The following is a 19,009-nucleotide window of genomic DNA, read 5'->3' on the forward strand; positions in this document are numbered from 1 at the left end:
CTTCCTACAGAGCATACCCTTCCTATTTCTATCCATGTTCTCTGGCAATAAAAATTATAAGCTAATATAATTCAACCTATGCATGGTTTACTGATATTAATATTCTTGCTTGTTTACTTACCTTACAGCAATTAACTGCATTTCTCTCTAATGATATTATTTTCGTCACATTGCTTCATGCTTGCAATGATGGGCTGGAAATGGGGGCACAGGAATGGACTGATAATCATCATAGGAAGAAGGACATTAATATTTATTATTGTCTTGCATTTAGTTAGTTAGTTAGTTATGTTTTGAGAATATTCACTTCTAGGAAACCACACAAGAACAAAGCTGGTTCTACTTGAAGAAAAGTTCTGCTGACCAGAAACTGTCTCATTTTTCTCTCAGCTAACCACATAAAGCATCTTAAATTTGCATGGTTCACAACATTAAGGAAAAGAGAAGTAAAGTTGATAGTTGTGGCATTTTTACAATTGGGTGAATGTTTTTGCAGAGATGGGGATGAGCCTGTGTTCATATCACTGGTGGTGGATGCTTATATGTTGGTGAGGTTTGCATAGTATTCTATTAATGCATTTGTGTAAGCATAAGTGTGTGACTATTCAAAGATGTATCCCCCACTACAGTGTCCCTGAGAGCTTCCTATGTTATGCTAGTTCAGACCCAGCTTGGGTAAAAATGTGTGCCTTTACTTCTGTTTATTTTGGATAATCACATACTATGTGTTAATCCTGGCATCAGACAACCCTTGTTCAAATACAGCAGAATGTCTTTTCGTTTGGATTTAACGATTTTTTTTCTCGAAACTAAAACAGCAAACAAGCAATTCTTCACTTAATTTGAATTGTGCTTACTGTTATTCCTCATTCTTCTGCCCCCAAGTCTTTAACGAAGGTTACGTTTAATAGTCGCTAAAAAAATACAGAAAATCTGGATTCAAGTCTAGATATCCACTTACAGGTCTAATCCCTTGCATATTTATCAAATTCCATCCAGAAACCATCTAGAACCTTCTGACAATGTCATGTCTAAGGCAGCTTGCTAGCTACTTATCTGCCAGCCTAGATGACTCTTCATTCAAAAGTCCAGCTCTTGTAGCACTCTTCATTTCCTGCAGTTAAATTATACAAATACTTTCTTAGATTATCTTTTGTTCAGCTTCTGCCTTTCTTTGGGCCCCAGAATTACTGTGGCAGTTTGATGTACTTAAGGATAGCAGAGGGAGGTACTCAACTACCACCCTGTGCGTCCTAGCAGAATTGAAGACCTTTTTACATAAAGCTGGCTATATATATTTACTTATTCTTTCAGACATCCAAAATCACATGAAAATGCCATTGGCTCCTACATTCAGAAGCAACTAGTAATTGGGCTTCTGTTTTTTAACCAACTCAACACACCTTCAGAGTGACTAGTTCCTACAGAATAAGTCTATGGAGATGTAATTCTATAATTTGTTAGAAATAGTATTCTATGTGGGGTTATTTTTCAATTTCTTTATAGAACTTGGGAGGGAAAGTGATATTCCTGCCACTGAATTTTGGATACTAGGTGAAAAATTAGATGGCTGTTTGGAGTGACTCCTTTTAAAGGCTTTTAGACTTAGTTTAAAATTTCAGTTTTCTGTATGGCTTGCATAATATTACTGTAATGAGAAGATGTTAGTAGATAGTCTATAGCTCCATTCAGGTGTGGTGTTGAAGAAACATTCTTGATCAGCTGTAATGCATTTCTCTTCAGACAGAAAGTAGGCAGTAGGCATATTCCCTGCATCAGCCTCTTTGACTAAGAACTGTAGCTATAATTTTCAATAAGTTATACCCATGTGAGTCCCCTTGAGGCCACATTCTTACATGTAATAAGAAGCCTTTTTCAATATAATAAACAAAGTCTGTGTTTTCAAATTTACTGAAAGGTTATTAGATATTTAAAAGTTGTTTATTTTTCACACCATCACAGATAGTTAACTAAGTCCTGATTTGTGTCCGTTATTAAATTCCTCAGTGCTCTCTTGTTGTTATGATTTTCTCAGATTCATTTCCGGTATATGTAAATTAGTGGAATATTTGGAGCATGAATAGTTGTGTGCATTTTCTGTGCCAAAATTAGATTGAGGTTCTTTGTTTGTTGAAAATCAAGTTTTTAGTAATTAATAAAAACCTAACTGCCTTGCCTTTGTTTAGAATTACTATTTCAGCCTCTTGGATTGTAAAGTAAAGCTAGACACCACCTATAAGAGTGGACTTCACTCTGTAAATGGAAATGGTGCAATTTCTTTAGCCAGCCTGGGGTTCCTTGTAGGGATATATGGACTATGGACTAGGATATGTTCAACCAAATACTGCTTCCAGACTCTTAATCACCTTCTGAAGGGAGCTGATGAGTGGCACATAACCAGAGGATGAGGTTAATTGCACCAGGTGGCCTCAGTGGCTCTTACAGAACTGCTTTTCAAAGCTCAAGCATCAGCTTGCCTTTTCACCCGGCTTTCTCCTCAAAGGTGTGCATCAGCTCAGTGTGAAGAGGATGTAAATTTGAGTTACGTGTCTCTCTGTTGCTGTAGGTCACTTAAAAGACTGCTATGAGGTGATCAGCAGAGTGACAGCTTTAACACATCCCAGAGAAATAGTAATAATTAAGCTTACGGGGGCTGTAGTTCAAACAGGCTTGAAAAACATCTGGCTAATTATGCCAGTGGTCTGTAGCCATAGATATACAAGTTGTTCATTGACCATTGCTACTATCTCAGTTAAGAGAGTGTCTATCATCTTTCTTTTAAACATTCAATAGTGGCTTTTGCTCCTGGTAGGACAGTCTGACCTTATCGTTTAAATCTGCAGTGATTAGTTCTGCCAGGAAAATCAGTAGCTTCCAACTGCCTTAGACATATGGCCTCCAAAAGTCAAATCTATGGAAGAACGGCTGTGGTACCGCAAAAGAAAATGATCTCAGATTATTGTTGGAAAAAAGACAATGAAAGCTCTCTTTTGAGGTTTGGCCTGGTTAGAATGCTGATTTTCTTAGAAATTCAGTCCCAGATATAATTAAAACGTCATCAGATTTCTGCATCATAGAAGTCTGTGTAAGGTTGAACACACAGCCAAAAGGAAATGTGTTTAAGAGCTTTCATAACACATAGTTAGCCCAAGATCTTCTTTGATCTTTACTGGATTGTTTTATAGACAACCTATTTCACAACTGCATGTAGTCATCTGCCTTCATGATAGAAAGCAGATTTGGTATAGAATCATAGAATCATAGGATGGTTTGGGTTGGAAGGGACCTTAAAGACCACCTAGTTCCACCCCCCCTGCCATGGGCAGGGACACCCTCCACTAGACCAGGTTGCCCAAAGTCCCATCCAACCTGGCCTTGAACACTTCCAGGGATCGGGCATCCACAACTGCTCTGGGCAACCTGTTCCAGTGCCTCACCACCCTCACAGTAAAGAATTTATTCCTTATATCTACCCTCTTTGAGCTTAAAGCCAATACCCCTAGTCTTATCACTCCATGCCCTTGTAAACAGTCCCTCTCCAGCTTTCGTGTAGGCCCCCTTCACCTACTTGAAGACTACAATAACGTCTTCCCAAAGCCTTCTCTTCTCCAGGTTGAACAAACCCAACCCTCTCAGCCTGTCCTCATAGGAGAGGTGCTCCATTCCTCTGATCATCTTTGTGAACCTCCTCTGGACTCACTCCAACAGCTCTGAGTCCTTCTTATATTGAAGGCCCCAGAGCTGTTGTATTCCAGGTGGGGTCTCACAAGAGTGGAGTAGAGGGGCAGAATCACTTCCCTCGACCTGCTGGTCACATTTCTTCTGATGCAGCCCAGGATACGTGTGGCTTTCTGGGCTGCAAGCTCACACTGTTGGCTCACTTTGAGCTTCTTGTCCACCAACACCCCCAAGTCCTTCTCCTCAGGGCTGCTCTCAATCCATTCTCTGCGTAGCCTCTGTGCCCAAGTTGTGCTTGGGATTGCCCCAATCCATGTGCAGGACTTTGCCGCTTGGCCTTGTTCAATTTCATGCATTTTGCAGAGGCCCACCTCTCAAGCCTGTCAAGGTCCCTCTGGATGGCTTCCCTTTCCTAGAGTGTGTTCACCACACCACACAGCTTGGTGTTGTCAGCAAACTTGCTGAGGGTGCACTTGATCCCACTGTCCAAGTTGCTGGCAAAGACGTTAAACAGTGCCAATCCGAATACTGACCCCTGAGGAACGCCACTCATCACTGGTCTCCACTTGGGTATCGAGCTATCGACCGCAACTCTTTGAGTTGCCAATTCCTTATCCACCAAGTGGTCCATCCCTCAAATCCACATCTCTCCAATTTACACACAAGGATGTTGTGTGGGACAGTGTCAAATACTTTGTACAAGTCCAGGTAGATGATGTCAGTTCCTCCTCCCTTATCCACCAACTCTGTATATATGTCATATACGCTTGTGCATTTTAGAAGTGGTAAGCAGGTCATGGCACAGGATCTTGGAACACTGTCATCTTACGGACATTCCCTGCTTAGGTCTGTTCTGCAACTTCACGACAGTTTACAAAAATGTCAAAGAGCATCCTTTCCCAGGTAAATAAAAAAAAAAGTTGTTTTTTTTTTTTTCTTTCTTATTTGCATGAGGAAAAGGAGAAGATCCATAAGGAGAATTTTAAAACTAATGGAATTGCGTTTGCTAAGGAAGAAAAAATGTCAAATAAGAAAGTGAGATTTTGGTAAATTCCAATTGTGGTGGGTCAAGAGCTGCCCTAACTACAAAAATACTTTTTTTCTCACTTAACTCAGAAGCTAGTTATACAAGTCTTAGCTAGTCTTAGACTGACTCTATCTGTGGTCAACACGGAGACACAGGCATTTCCAGAGGATGACTCTTCCCCTCCTAAAAGCAAGTCTAAAATGAATGAGATCCAGAGGTGCTTACCAAAGACCAAAATGAACAAAATATGCCTTTAAAGGTTACAGTGACAGTGAATAACTGAGGTGTCAGAGTTCACACATTGTTCTGATAAGCCTGGATCGATATTTGTTTCTTTAAGTATTACCAGCTATCTAACCTTTCCAAGGTCTCTTTGGCCCGTTCTGTTTAAAGTCTCTATGAGTTCATAATTTGTTCTTTGACTAGCAAATTGTTACCTGGCTTCACAATGCAGCATGTAGCCAAAAAAACAAATGTGGAAAATGCAGATACTGAAAATTAACAGTGAAGACAAAGAAGAATGAGTACTTAAAACCGCAGAGTGAATGAATGAGGACATTAAGCCCATCACACAGAAACAGGGGAAGGTAGAATGTGCTAAATTCAGGTTAAATCTGATAATTTAATTACTTAAATCTGGATATTTAAGTCAGTGCTGGACTCATAAAAAACAGATTCTGAAGGGGAGTTAATTTCTCATTGACCTTCCAAGCTCTATAACAGCAAGACAACCCATGAGACAGTCAGGCTGCTAGGTTATAGAGAACAAATTATTTCAGCTCTTGTACCACACCTCATTATTTAGAAGTTCACAAAGTGATATAAGACCCATTAAAAAACCCAGAAATTCCTTCATGTCAAACCATGTTTACACACAGGTTGGATCATCAGTACAGACTTCTGCCAGACATTGCAGAGACAGTGGGAAAAGCAGTGGCTGAGTAATGACTCAGGCTTTGGACAAGGATGGTCCTACACTTTCGTACAGGTTTCACACATACCTCTTGGGAGCCATGGACTCAGACATTTAAAAGTTTGATTCTGCAGTGAGGGTGCTAGAACTATCTGCAAGTATTCTCTACCAAGCCAGCTTCCCTCTTGGACATATTTCTTCTTCTCTTGCAACTATACTCTGCCGTTCTTCTATCTAACCATCTCCCCTTATCTGTCCCCTATATGTGAAACCAATCACAAGATGTCTTTCCTGCCTTCATCTCTTGTATAGTCTCCAGATTTGCTGTCTACCTACTGTCTCCTCACCGAGGCTGCTTTCCCACACTCCTGACTCACCTGATCTGCTCTTCAAAGTAACTCCCAAACTGCATTCTTGACATTACCAAGTAAGGCTACTTCCTTTTTAAATTGAATTTTGAATTTTTATTCCAAAAATGATGACACAAAGCTTCCTCTAAATGACTTATACGTATGAGTTGGGAAAATCAGATGTAAGACAGGCTCATTCCAACATCAGAAACAACCTTCCCAACTATTTTTTTCTGAAACTTCCTAAAAATGAACTCTGAGACAGCCTTAAAAGCAGAAAATTTTCGTTTAGAGTATTAGCATGGGGAAAATGTAAAAGTTAATAAAAAAATAATCAGATAGCCTTAAAGTAGAGAAGTTGTTATCTGCACTGTCTGTAACATTCCTATCACACTTGGAATAATCCACAAGTATCAGGTTAACTACATTACGAAATACTAAGCAAACAGAAGAGATTTATGTCAGTAGGAAATAGAAGTTGACCCTCACTGTGTAGGAATGTTCTTAGGAAGGGAGGATCAAGGAATTTTTCCTAGTCAGATCATGACCTGTTGAGTGATTATTCTAATGAGAAATTTCTCTCTAAATCTCTGACTACTCAAAAAGGTTGAAGTTATGTATGGTTGAACAAAGAAAAAATCCTTTTGTTTTGTACTTATTAAAAAATTAATTTGGACTTACTTTATGGATAGATATGAACTGAAATAGCATCAGTGCAGTTTTCTGAAGCTTCAAGCATGAAAGAAAAACCTCAGTAAATACACAGTTCATGTTTCAAGCAGGCAACATGAAGATAAAATGTGATGCTCATTGTATAAGCCTCTGGAAGTAGAAAAGATTCTTGCGGGAAAACTTAGATCTTCCAGAGAAGTGGCATGCATAATAAAAAAACATCTCACAAAATGTAGCTGGTCCTTTATATTTTTCAGGAAAATTTTGCATGTCTGACATATTTTCATGTCAGTTTATGTATCCAATTTATGTAACAATGCTCAGCTAAGAGTAAAATCTGTTGGGGAAATGCCTGGTGCTTCTTGCACCACAAACACATAAGGTTTTTTTGTTAGTTCTTTCACTTAAGAAACTGGAGGAATCTGCTAAATTGTTTCCTAGAGACAGGCATGAAAAGAACTCCTCAACTTCAATAGAAGGCCATAAGTAACTCCTCATTACAGCTGCATTTGGAAGGGAGTGTGAAGAGGTCACTAAACTATACATCAAACTGGGAAGTCTTGCCAGGAAAGCATGCATTTCTGGAGCTGACATGGCAGCACGCAGTGTCACAGCATTATAGTATGTGGAACAAATTCTGATGTCCGTACTCAGTTTTTAATCATTCTTTACTCAGAAATGTCACAGAATTAAATGGGAACAGTGCCAGAATAAAGATTGAGTTATAGTTGGAATTGACAGTGGTTTACTGTTTCAAAGATGACTATTCCAAGTACTCTAAAATTCACATATAACCCTGACTGTTTGGAAAATTGTTGGTCTCCTGAGGTTGCAAGGCAGGGTTAGTGTCCCAGGTTCAAGGTTATTCAAGAAATCAATTCCAAAGCTGCCCCCCTTCCATAGCCATGGAGCAGCACACAAAGCCATTTGATCCTTTGTTTTATATGTACAGCTAAGGCTCAAACCTTGGCTCAACCTTTCCCAAAATGAACCAAGACCTTTTGGATATGTCTCAAGCACATAACAGTCATGGTCTTTTAGGCAAACAGGTAGTGGGAGGGGATTCACATACAAAATTTCTCAAGGTTTAATTTAGAAGCTCAAAGCCAGACAAGAAAATGAGCTGAAAGAAGCATCATGTGAATGTTGAGGCTTAGTGTCTGTTGAGGAGCAAAGGAGCTCCACACCTGCACTGATGTAGTGCCTGGGAGGCTCAAAGAGACACGCTGCTCCCTGTAAAGCTGAGCTAAACGTCATGTTTGGGGCCTCTGGAGAAGAGTGCAAGAGGGTGCTCCAGAGGCAGAAAAGGGTGGGTAGCTTAATTGCATTTCCTTGTTTTCAGAAGGTGAAGTTTGTATTACACTGAGTAGTAGCTTTTGTGTTCTCCTAAGCTCTTTATTAACAAAGTTCAGAGAAATGTCATGGAAATGTAGTTAAAACCATGAAAATTTAACTCTGTATCTGCTCCAAGTTTTTTTAGAAGTCTCTTGTAGGAAGCTTGATATTCTAAGACCTTTCAAGAAAATGTATCATTTGTTTCTGAGTTCTAACCAATCACACAGTCACTGAAGAAAATTCATATTCAAACTCCCATGGCTCTTTCAAGTCCATCTAGTTTAAAAATTACAAAAAGCGGAAAGTTAAAAGTCTGCATATAGCGACAATATAGCAATCCCCTGGGTGTTATGTAATGCATATTTTAATTGGGAAAAAATGGTATTGATATTTATCATAACTGTATGTTTATATATTGTGGTTAGCCAACTGTGAAAAATATCTCCATCAGCTATTTCCTTTCTCTGTCATAGTTTGTAAAAAGCCGCCTGGAATATTTTAGACAAGAAATATAAAACTACTTTTTTACATATTCCATTAGAACTATTTCCTCAGTCCAAGAAAGCGGTGGAGAATAAGTTGAATGGGGAGCAGGCTGAGCTAGTCAAATGTTGGTTGGCTTGTGTCAGATATCTTGGACAAAATCTTGACAACTTTGCAGAAAAAATCCATGTACATATGAAAAAAATAGACTGGTGGAGGATTAAAGATGTGAAGCATTCTCCATCATACATAGGAGTTCTACTACCGGTGGTGCAGCCATCTTTGGCTGATGAAGCAGAAAGTGCACAGTGCAAGCAGATTTTTTTTCATTGACTAGCTTTTTGGATTTGGCACAAAGAACAGTCTTTACTGACATGCGGTGATTGATACTGTACAGGATGGCAATAAAACTCCCTTCACTTTCTCTCTGCATGAGTGATGACTCTGTCTTTGTTCTTTTGTTCACTCATTGAATTGCTACTTGCAGTTGCCAAGTTGCTTCGCACCTGATTTGTCAAAAGAAAATCTTCTCCTCTACCATTCAAACTTAGCAAAGGAAATTACCTGAGGTTGATTCAGTGGTTTCCAGAAGAACACAGAGGCCCGTAGGTTACGTGTTATTTCCCTGGCCTCTTCCCTTACCTGTTATATTTTTCTGATTGCTCCTGATTCCTTTTCCTCTCCCAGTTCACCATGTCATGGTAGTGGATCTAATTAAATGTTTGGAATGAGAGGGGTGTGCCTGCCATGAAATAAAATAATACTTTTGGACCTGCACATCTGCAACATAACATTTATTTTACTTCTCATTAAACATGTCAGAGTCTGTAAAGTGAATTGTTTGACTTTGAGAGGACTCCCCTGCTGGGAAAATGATGATATGCTGAAATGACACTTGCAGCTTCTCATCTCTCCCCAGATGAGATCCTTCTCACAGTAACGTGAGAGGCAGGGTTTCCAGATGTCACTGTCTCCAAAGGAAATAAGAGCTTCCGCCTTACATGACCCACACAATGTGTTTCACTTCAGTGCACACGACTATGCCAGGAGTGCAGTATCACATACTGTATCCCACAGCCTTAGGGATGACAAAATATAGGACTATAAAGAAAATCTGTAGTGGGTGAAGTACAGTTTAGTGGTTCAATTCATGTTACGTTGAATCTCAACATTTGAAATCAATTAAGGAGTAACTGATTATATCTACAACCCTGGATACCCTTTCCAAGAAAAAAATAAAATAGTTCATTAAAAAAAAATACCTGTGCTCTGTGAAGCTGGCAAATGAAGAAATGTTCCGTGCTACAGCAAATGCAAGATATATGACAGCCATCTACTAGATGACCTAAAGAGTGTACAGAAAAAGCACAATTTGTGCTCAGGATGAGCTCAGCTAAAACTTACTGTGCTAACTTACATGTCAAATGGGGCATTTGCACATTCAGGTGCTATATTTGGTTGTAAAATTACAGTAAATACATGCAGTCATTTTTTGTTCAAGTCACTGAATTTACATACACCTAGGAGAAGGTGAATCTTCCTGTTTCAAACCTTCAGTACAACTTCATTTGCTTTTTCTCTAGCGACTGTGTTGGTTTACTGCAACTGAGGAACAGACCTGATGTGCATTTCAGAAAAAAATACAGATTTGTCTCCTACAAAGCAGTACACAGTTTCAATTAAGGCACCATTGAATCTCCATAATCCCCTTACAATGATCTAAATATTTACTCAGCACATCCCTGTGAGCCCATTTTGAGAGTTAGCCCACAAGCATGGTCTTCAGAGGGCAGATTTTCTCCCCTGCACAAATTCAAGGGTACCTTGGTCACTTTACAAAAAATTTCCTGACTTTTGAAAAGGCTGAAGGTTTAAATGTGTCCCAAACTCATTTTGCTCACCTTTTGGGTCAGATGCTGAAATGATATTGAACCCATGATGTTGGCATGCACTTGCATAGTGAATATTGAGACCCTTATGGGACATGAACAGGAACTGACAGTTATTGATATATAAACCAGCATGCTGTAGGTGCATGGCCTAGTGTAACTGTAGTCTTCTCTGATACTAGATAAAGTTACCTCTCTATTTCCAGCTGTTTACTCTGACCAAGTTTTGTGCATAGAATAATTTTAAAGGATATACAGAGCTGTGGAAAGTATATTAAGAAAGTAGCAGCTCCTTAATTACCTCCCCTGCTTATGCACTAGTTGCAATACTTTCCTCCATTTTCCTTTCTTCATCTGCTCTTGGTTCTTCTTATCTATAGTTACCACATTGCCCTGCATGTGATTTCCACTCAAATCCTACCTTTTCCAGACTGGGACTGGGATTCCTCAATAGTGTTGATGGTGACTGAGAGGGAAGGTGAGTTATAGAAACTTCTCTTTTTACATAATTGTAAGATTTGCAGCACAAAAACCACAGGGCTCTCTGAGCAGATTGAATTCAGCACAAAGAGCATGTGATGTTTCTCTGAAGTGATGATCTACAGCAGAAATCCAAAAAGATGGGCAGAAAAGGAAAGATTGAGGAACGAGAGAAAGAAAAATGTATTGAGGAGAGAAAAAGTAAGCCACTAGAAGTGGAAAAAAACATTAATAAAATAAATGCTATAAAGAGATTTCTTTTGCTATGCATTACTCAAGAAACATATTTCTCTGGGTTACTGGAAAAGCAGTGTCATTTTTGAATGGTGGTGATGTTCTACCTGAGTCAACCTGGTATGTATTATAACCCCATATTTTGAGAAATGCCATATGAGGAAGTGAAGACTTCATTTATGTAGACTTGGAAAGGAAGTCATAAAACCCATTCTTTCTACTCAGATTTTTGTTGAATGGAATAAGGCTTCCTGTCTCTTAGTAGCTCAGTCAGATAAGCATTCAGCTGAAATCGTTATTTCACAGACTTGACTCTCAACAGAAACCAATCTCCTGATGGGCCATTTGCCATACTGTTGACCATATAATCCAAATAAGCCCCAAGCACCAAACAACGATGAAACAGAGAAAGAGGATTCAATGGAAGACAGCGAACTAAGTAGCCATATCCTATTATTTGAGGAATTATCAGCATAATGCTAGGGACATTACTATGGTGCAGAACATATTTTCTACCAGGTCAAGAGCCTAGCCTGCTATTTTAGTAACTAAATGGTAGCAGCACTTTTTATAAATTTCAGTAGAAAGGGCAGAGGAAAATCATGGATCCATTTTTCCAGTTAGATGTAGAAGGGTGGATTTACAGAGGTCCTCCAGTTCTAGGCATGACAGACAGACACAATCTTTACTGTCATAATAGGAAATGCCTCTAGAACCAAAAGAGTCTTTCAAGCAAAAGAAATGGTTATTATATGCCAACTTAAATTTCCCCACAGATGTATGTAACTTACTAGTTTGGTTTTTTCTGTGCTCTATTAAGAGATCCAGTTCCTGGGCCTTTGAGGAAGAGAGGAGAGAGATTCTTATTTCTTCTTTTCCTACTGTTTCTCTTCTTCAGCAGTTCATGGGGGAATAGAAAATAGCTACTTCAGTGGGAAGCAAGGGGCAGTAGCTGTTTCTGAGAATATTTCTGTGTGTTATATGAATCAATAAACGAAACAACTCAATAGAATAAATAAACATGCTTAAAGGGGATGCAGGACTCTCCCCCACAACTATGCTAGATTATACTGAGTGGCAGTTTTGCAGAGGGTGCATGTCTTTGTAAAGGGCTTAGTCTTTTATAAAATATTTTTCTTAAAAATGTTAGCCTAGCCTGAAAATGAGGCAGACTGGGAGGAAGAGACGTTTTGTGCATGTATGCATGTATATATAATAAAAGATAAAATAAATACAAATTAATTGGGGCCTACTTGTGGAATTTGTTATTGTTTAAAAAATAAAAATAAAGTCCTTATGCTTGAGGGAAAAAAAGTAATTAAACGCAGCTTTTCACAGCAATAGCCACAGATCAAATACCCATATAGATTGGGGCCGCTACGCATTGCTAGAATGGTCAAGTCAGCAGTACAGTGCCTGTGGCTTCCCTCATGTGTCTACCAAGAAATAGGGGGAACATGAATGGTGTCATAAAGTGAGTAAAGTGAAGAAATAATAAGCAAGTATTTCCAGTTTTGAGAACTAAATTTTGGAAAGACAAAATAAAGATTTCTTGCACAACTGTAATATGTCTTGGGGAAAAAATCCTCTTGAAACCACAAGGTTTTTTCCCCTTAGAAACCTTTTACTAAAAATAAAAAAAAAGAACATTCCTAAGTCTGGAAAAAAACATTTAACCTTTCTAAACATAAATCATCATCTCCCCCCACCTCGTTCCTCCAGCACAGAGCACCTGCTTTTGCTTTGTCCGGCTCTGGCTGCATATTAAAGCTGCTGAGTTTTCCTAGAGAAGGAATGTGTCTTCTCTGCAAACTGCCCTGCAGTCAGCACTGGGTTTGGAAGAGAAACCTAATCTCTGAGAATCTCCAGAGGGCAAACCGATTTCCTAAATCGCATACATCTAAGTAGTGGAATTGCTTTAAAATTCAAGTTGGTTTTTGTGTTTGGTTTGGTTGGGGTTTTTTTAACTCTGCTGTAAGTTGCATTGCAGAACCTCCTCACCCCTTTACTGTGAGCTTGCAGAAGGGACGCACCGCTGGAAGCGGAGCAGCAATGGTGAGGCCAGTGGGGTGAGCAGTGCTGTGATAAAATTTCGCACTGCCAGGTAGCTGCCTCTCTCTCCATCTAAGCCAAGCACCATGACAGACGAGAAAGGCAAAAGTACAAAAGAGAGAAGCGTCTCAGAGCAGTGACTGAAAACTGCCCACTCCTCTCTCAGGGCATTGAAACTTCAGAGGCAGCCTGCATCCACAGCAGTCCTCTCCCAGCCCTGCTTTTAAAGAAACTGTAAAATGGGAGCATGCTGCCATCAACAATGGCACATTGCTGCTGCCGATAAGACCAAAGGGGAGCTCGATGAATTTTGTTATTCCTATAGCTCTACGCTGTCTCTAAAATCTGTCTGCATCCAGGCTAAAGATGCTTTTTTGTGTAACTATTCCAGAATAGCTATGGTGCTTGAATGTCACAGGTTTCCCCATGCCCCGTACCCTACAGACAAGCCTGAGACACTACATCTTTCCAGTCCGTCTGTCTTCCAGAGAGGAAGATATGGCAACAAGCACAGAGCCCAGGCAGTGGAGTTTGCTCTTTTTTTTCTTGCTGTTTATGAAGATCTGCTCATAAATTTCTCCAGTACTTTTTATTTTGTAGTATTTAATTACAGAAAGGAAAAACACCAGCTGTTTTTCACTCTGCTGTATTGTGTGCCCTTGTGTACACACAATTTCGTTATTCAAAGCAAGAGCAGAGCTCTGGAGCACAACTCTCTGCATCCTCCTTCAGCTTTGTAATGGGCCTTTTTTTTTTTTTTTTCTCTTCACTTCCTAAGCCTCTCGTGTTTAACATGAGTGTCATGCTCCACCCCAGAGTTGCATGTTAGCAATACATGGAGTACACTGCCCCAATATGAAAAATACTTCACACTTTTGGCTATGAAGTTTGTATTTAAGTGACATGATAGACTACAGTAACTTTGAGTGATGAATTTCTGTTACTTTAATTACACTAGATAGCCTTTTTTTTTTTCCTTACCCCCCCCCCCCCCCCCCCCCTTATATTCCACTTCAGGAAAGCACATAAGCCAATAAATAACAACCTGAATAGATTTATTGTTTTCAACAGGGCTACACAAGTGCATGAAATTTAACATATGTCCAAGCACTTAGCTAAAGCAGCTTTAATGGCAAAATTATAATTACTGTCAAAACCCTGTGTTTCATTGAGAAGTGTGTATTTTAAACTATGATTCTTTTACTTGAGGGCTAGCATTTTCTAGGGGAAAGGACAAATATCTGTGTAATTTCTAAACACATTTCATGTCTGCCCACCAACAAAAAAACAGAGTTTGGTCGGAGAAAATTCTTTTAAGTAGGTATTTCCGCACCTCCAAACTCTCAAATTGCTGCTGTACAAGGTAGGCAGAGACCTGCCAGCTCAGCACGTTCATGCATCCACCTTTGTCCACTGCTTTGTAGTATCAAGATACATTGTCCCATCAGATGTGCACCTGCTGAGTCAGATAGAACACCCCAATGCCAACTGATATTGTGATCAAGGAAAGGTCTACAAAAAATGCAGATTGACAAAAAATACCAAAAATGTATAGTGGCAGATAAGATACCTCTGAACAGGTACAGGAGCACACACCCCTGTAGGTCACTACTGTTTACTTAAAAAAAAAAAGTTAAAGTTGTAAGAAAATCCTTTGTTCTATGTGTCTTTTTCTTTGTGACACTATTCAGTGTGTTGGTGCTCAGTTTTCCTTATATGTATAAAATAAATACCAAAGAGGGGAGAAAATGGCCCAGCTAAAGTTAGTAAGAGAAGTGCCAAACTGGCATGCATTTCAGTACGACTAGGAATGCAAACAATGTTTATAATATGAATGCAAAACAATTTCCAAAGTTGATAGTGCTATTCTACTGTTACAAGTTAAAAGGCATAAGCTACGTCATGGGTTCTTCACCGCTTTTAAACAGTAGTGTTAAAAAAGAGAATTCCTAAAACCAAAAAGAAGATTAAAGGCATCTGACTGAACTTTTTTGTCGTTTACCTTCGTTAATGCGTATACTTTATCAAGCCTCAAGGTCAAGTATGTTCATTTACACTGTACTTTGTATTACATTTATACTACCTGAACATTAGTTCTCATATTCTGCAAACTAATAGCAATTACGTCATTACACATTTCCTTTGTGCTCTTATGTACAGATTGCAAAAAAAGTTCTGCTGTATTCTTCTGGTTCAGTTGGTGACATAATTATCTCATCCCATAGTTGCTTTATATACTTAGTAATTGAAATAGCAGATTAAGATTTCTCATGCTGTAAGGTCTTCTGAGTCTTATTTACCATGAGCATTTTCAAGAAAAGAAAGAAAGGGAAAACAAACTCTTGTTTGGTCTTTTCCCCAGACATATTTTTCCCAACCAGACTCCAAATGTTTTATGGCTATTGTGTCAGCCCATCACTTTGTTTTGTGGGTAATTAAGTCATTACAATAACACGTTATGTTACCATACACCAAGGCAAAAATGCCTGCCTTCTATCAGGAAATTGTAAAAGACCAGATGTTTCTAAGAGTTCAAGCAGAATCACAGAGCTATCACTAATCACTGGGTTTGTTTGTGTAGGAGAAAGTGAACCCATGAAGTCAATGTGAAACTTCCTATATAGTTACTCCAACTCCATAAATTAAACTACAGCTTATCTTTCAAACCTAAAGTGACAGGTTTGGGGTTTTTTTGAAGGAAAAAAAAAAAAAGCTAAACAGAGATCAGAAGTATCTGTGGCTTTCAAGTCACTCACATCAGATCTGTGTACTGCCAGATCACTGAAACATATATATTCAATGAAAAGTCAGTCGTGGGCACACAATCAATTGTATTTCAGCCCATGTACTCAGGACACAGGATATAGATTGCATGCCAGCTTTGTGCTTTTAAGCCAATAGTGTGCCAGCTGTGGCAGACAGATAGTGTTTGTTTTGGCATAAAACTTGAATGATTTAGACAGGCAGCGGTTGATTCAACATTAAACTTGGAAGGACAAAGTTAACAGACTGAAAGTTTTGATTCATTTGAATCAGAAAAATGAACCCATACAAGGTTATTACTTTTCATCCTGTGGTGTCAGCATTTATTAATTAGAAACCCTTGAGGCAGCTTATCACTGGCCAGAGAGCTCATGAATTCTAAAGGGACCAAGGAGTGAAACAGCTGAGCTTTGGAGCACTGGCTGCTTACCACCTAGGAGGCAGAACTCAGCAAGGCTTTTTGGAAGCTCTCACTCATTTCCACTGTAGTTTAGGATGAATATTACAACACAGACTCCAACTTGGAATCAACATTTTCATTCCTATTTATTTAATTTATCTTTTAAATGAAGTTTGGCAAAGAACATCAAGGATATAATGACATGAATTCTAAGTATCATAGCAAAATATCACCAAAAATTTTTCTACATTGTTGTTAACAGATTTGTGTATTTACAATAGGGAAACAATTTACTTTAGATCCTCAAGTACTTTTGGATTAAGTTCTGTAGGACTTACTTATAAACCAAACTAACAAGATACACGGTGATAAGTAAATATCCTAAATATGCAGGTTTATCAGGAGAAGGGAGGGGCAGGGCAGGGAGGAGGAGGAGAGGAGAGGAGAGGAGAGGAGAGGAGAGGAGAGGAGAGGAGAGGAGAGGAGAGGAGAGGAGAGGAGAGGAGAGAAGAGAAGAGAAGAGAAGAGAAGAGAAGAGAAGAGAAGAGAAGAGAAGAGAAGAGAAGAGAAGAGAAGAGAAGAGAAGAGAAGAGAAGAGAAGAGAAGAGAAGAGAAGAGAAGAGAAGAGAAGAGAAGATCTGAAAGCAGCTGCTTCTCAAAAAGGTGCAAGATAGTTCCTAAGCCAGAGCTCCAAAATAGTTTTTCAGAAGTCATTTCTCTTCATACGTGTGTATCTTGTTCCTAATGCACACTATTTTCCTATGACTAAAAATATTTATTACTTTATTTTATGCAGTAAATAATTCCATGTGAACCAAAATATTAACTTTCAAAACATACAGTTGAGTCAATCTACTGTAATTAATTCAAGAATACAGGATGATAAAGTTATGAACATTCTCATTTTTCCTTTTTTTTTTTTTTTTTGGTTGATTAGTGGAGGAGATGTTTTGCTTTCACTCAGATAATGTGAAAATGACAGTGACACCTGGATTGCAGTAGCTCCTCTGATTTCAGGTAGAAGAGTGTTTTTCAGTCTATCAATTGCTGCTCTTCTCAGTCGCAAAGTAAGTTTTGATGATAGGAAGAGCTCTTGAATGACAGCTGCCTTGGCATATGAATGTAGCAGAAACTGGTAGTCACTGCTACCCATGGCGAAAATGTCTTTTTCCTAGCAGCTAGATTGTTCTGTCTGATTTCTGACCAAATCACAGACTCCTGTAATCTAGTAGTAGGTGCCAGTAGGGGAGCTCAGATTTTGTCTTCTTGTGTGGTATGATGCCCCAGTTTCAGAGACATTAGACTGGAGCAAGAACTGTGAATTCTGAGCCCAGTTCCTGCTGAGCTCAGAAGCATACCTTCACTTTTTTCCTTTCTTATGTTATACACTGGATGCAACAATAACATTAGTGGAACCATAATGCTCAAGAAAGGCAGTTGGACTTTGCTTTGCAAATGATTTTGTTGGTGAGATGTCCTTCTTGTTCCTACTTCACCTGTGCTGTCATCTTCCCCTTAATACCCGAAAACTTGTCCAAATAGTTGCCAATGCTGTGAGGCAGTTAGCAATGGCTGGAGTAGGAAGCTAAGGACCAAGCAGCAACGATGTCCTGCAGTGCACAGGGGCCAGAAGCCTTGGGCAGCATTTAGGGAGAAAATTGAAAGGCACACGGGGGTGTTACCTCCAGCCTCCTCTGTCCATCAGAATGAGATGTTCCCAGGTTTTCCTGCATGCCTACATACCCTCTCTCTCCAGCTGGCGTCTTAGGAGTAGGAAGACAGAGTACGTCCGCAAATCGGGACCAGATTCAGATGAGCAAATAGCACAGGAACTTCCTCAGTGTTGACCTTAAGTGGCCAGTGGATTTTGCCTTTCCACGCTCATTTGGTGGCTACTGTGGCGTGGTGCTACTTGGCTGTGCCTTGCGGATGGAGCCTGGCCACAGACCACTGCTTGAGGAGCCCTGCCCATAGCACTCAGCTATGTGAAACCATCTGCCTTGCACATCATACCTAAATTTATCTCTCTCTTTGCCAATAAAATGCCTCACATACCTAAAGCATTGTAGAAGCAGTAATACTATATATGTTCCTGTTGATAGAAACATTGCTATTAGCTGTTCAAGGAGTCCTTGTTGGGACTTGTCCTGAGGACACCCCTACCAGGGGTTCAGCTGGCAGCAGACAGGGCTGGCTTGCCCACAGCAGGAACTGCCGTGAGGGAAGAGCTGGAAAACACCCCGGCTAGGGCCGCACCACCTTCCTTTGGGGGCTGCCTCAGCCGAGGCTCCCATCCTCCGCTTTGCTGGGTCTTCCTGCAGCCATGTCTGATCCTGGTTCCCCTCACCAGGCCCAAATCCTGACCCCCCCCCCCACCCACCCACCCACGGGGCAATGTCCTGGCCCAACCTCAGCCCATCCCCATCCCCAGGGAGGTGCCTGATGCCCGGGGCTGGGGCTACCCAGTGTCCCTGACTGCCTGCTCCTGGCTGGGGGAGGGACAGGCCGTGGCTGCCAGGCCCTGTCCCAACAGACCTCCATGGGCAGCCCCCCCGCCCCCCGGGAGCCCCTGGGCCCAGCAGGGCCCTGAGCGTCCTCTCTCTGCACTTCTGCTGCAGCTCAGGCTGTTGCCTAGTCCCTTACTGGCAATTTCAGATCATTTTTCACTGGTGTCCACTATAAAATTCTGCCAGGCAGTATTAAATACCGCATACTAGCCCCATTCTCCCAAAG

The sequence above is a fragment of the Balearica regulorum genome, chromosome 3, assembly GCF_011004875.1.
Source record: "Balearica regulorum gibbericeps isolate bBalReg1 chromosome 3, bBalReg1.pri, whole genome shotgun sequence".
Lineage (NCBI taxonomy): Eukaryota > Metazoa > Chordata > Aves > Gruiformes > Gruidae > Balearica > Balearica regulorum.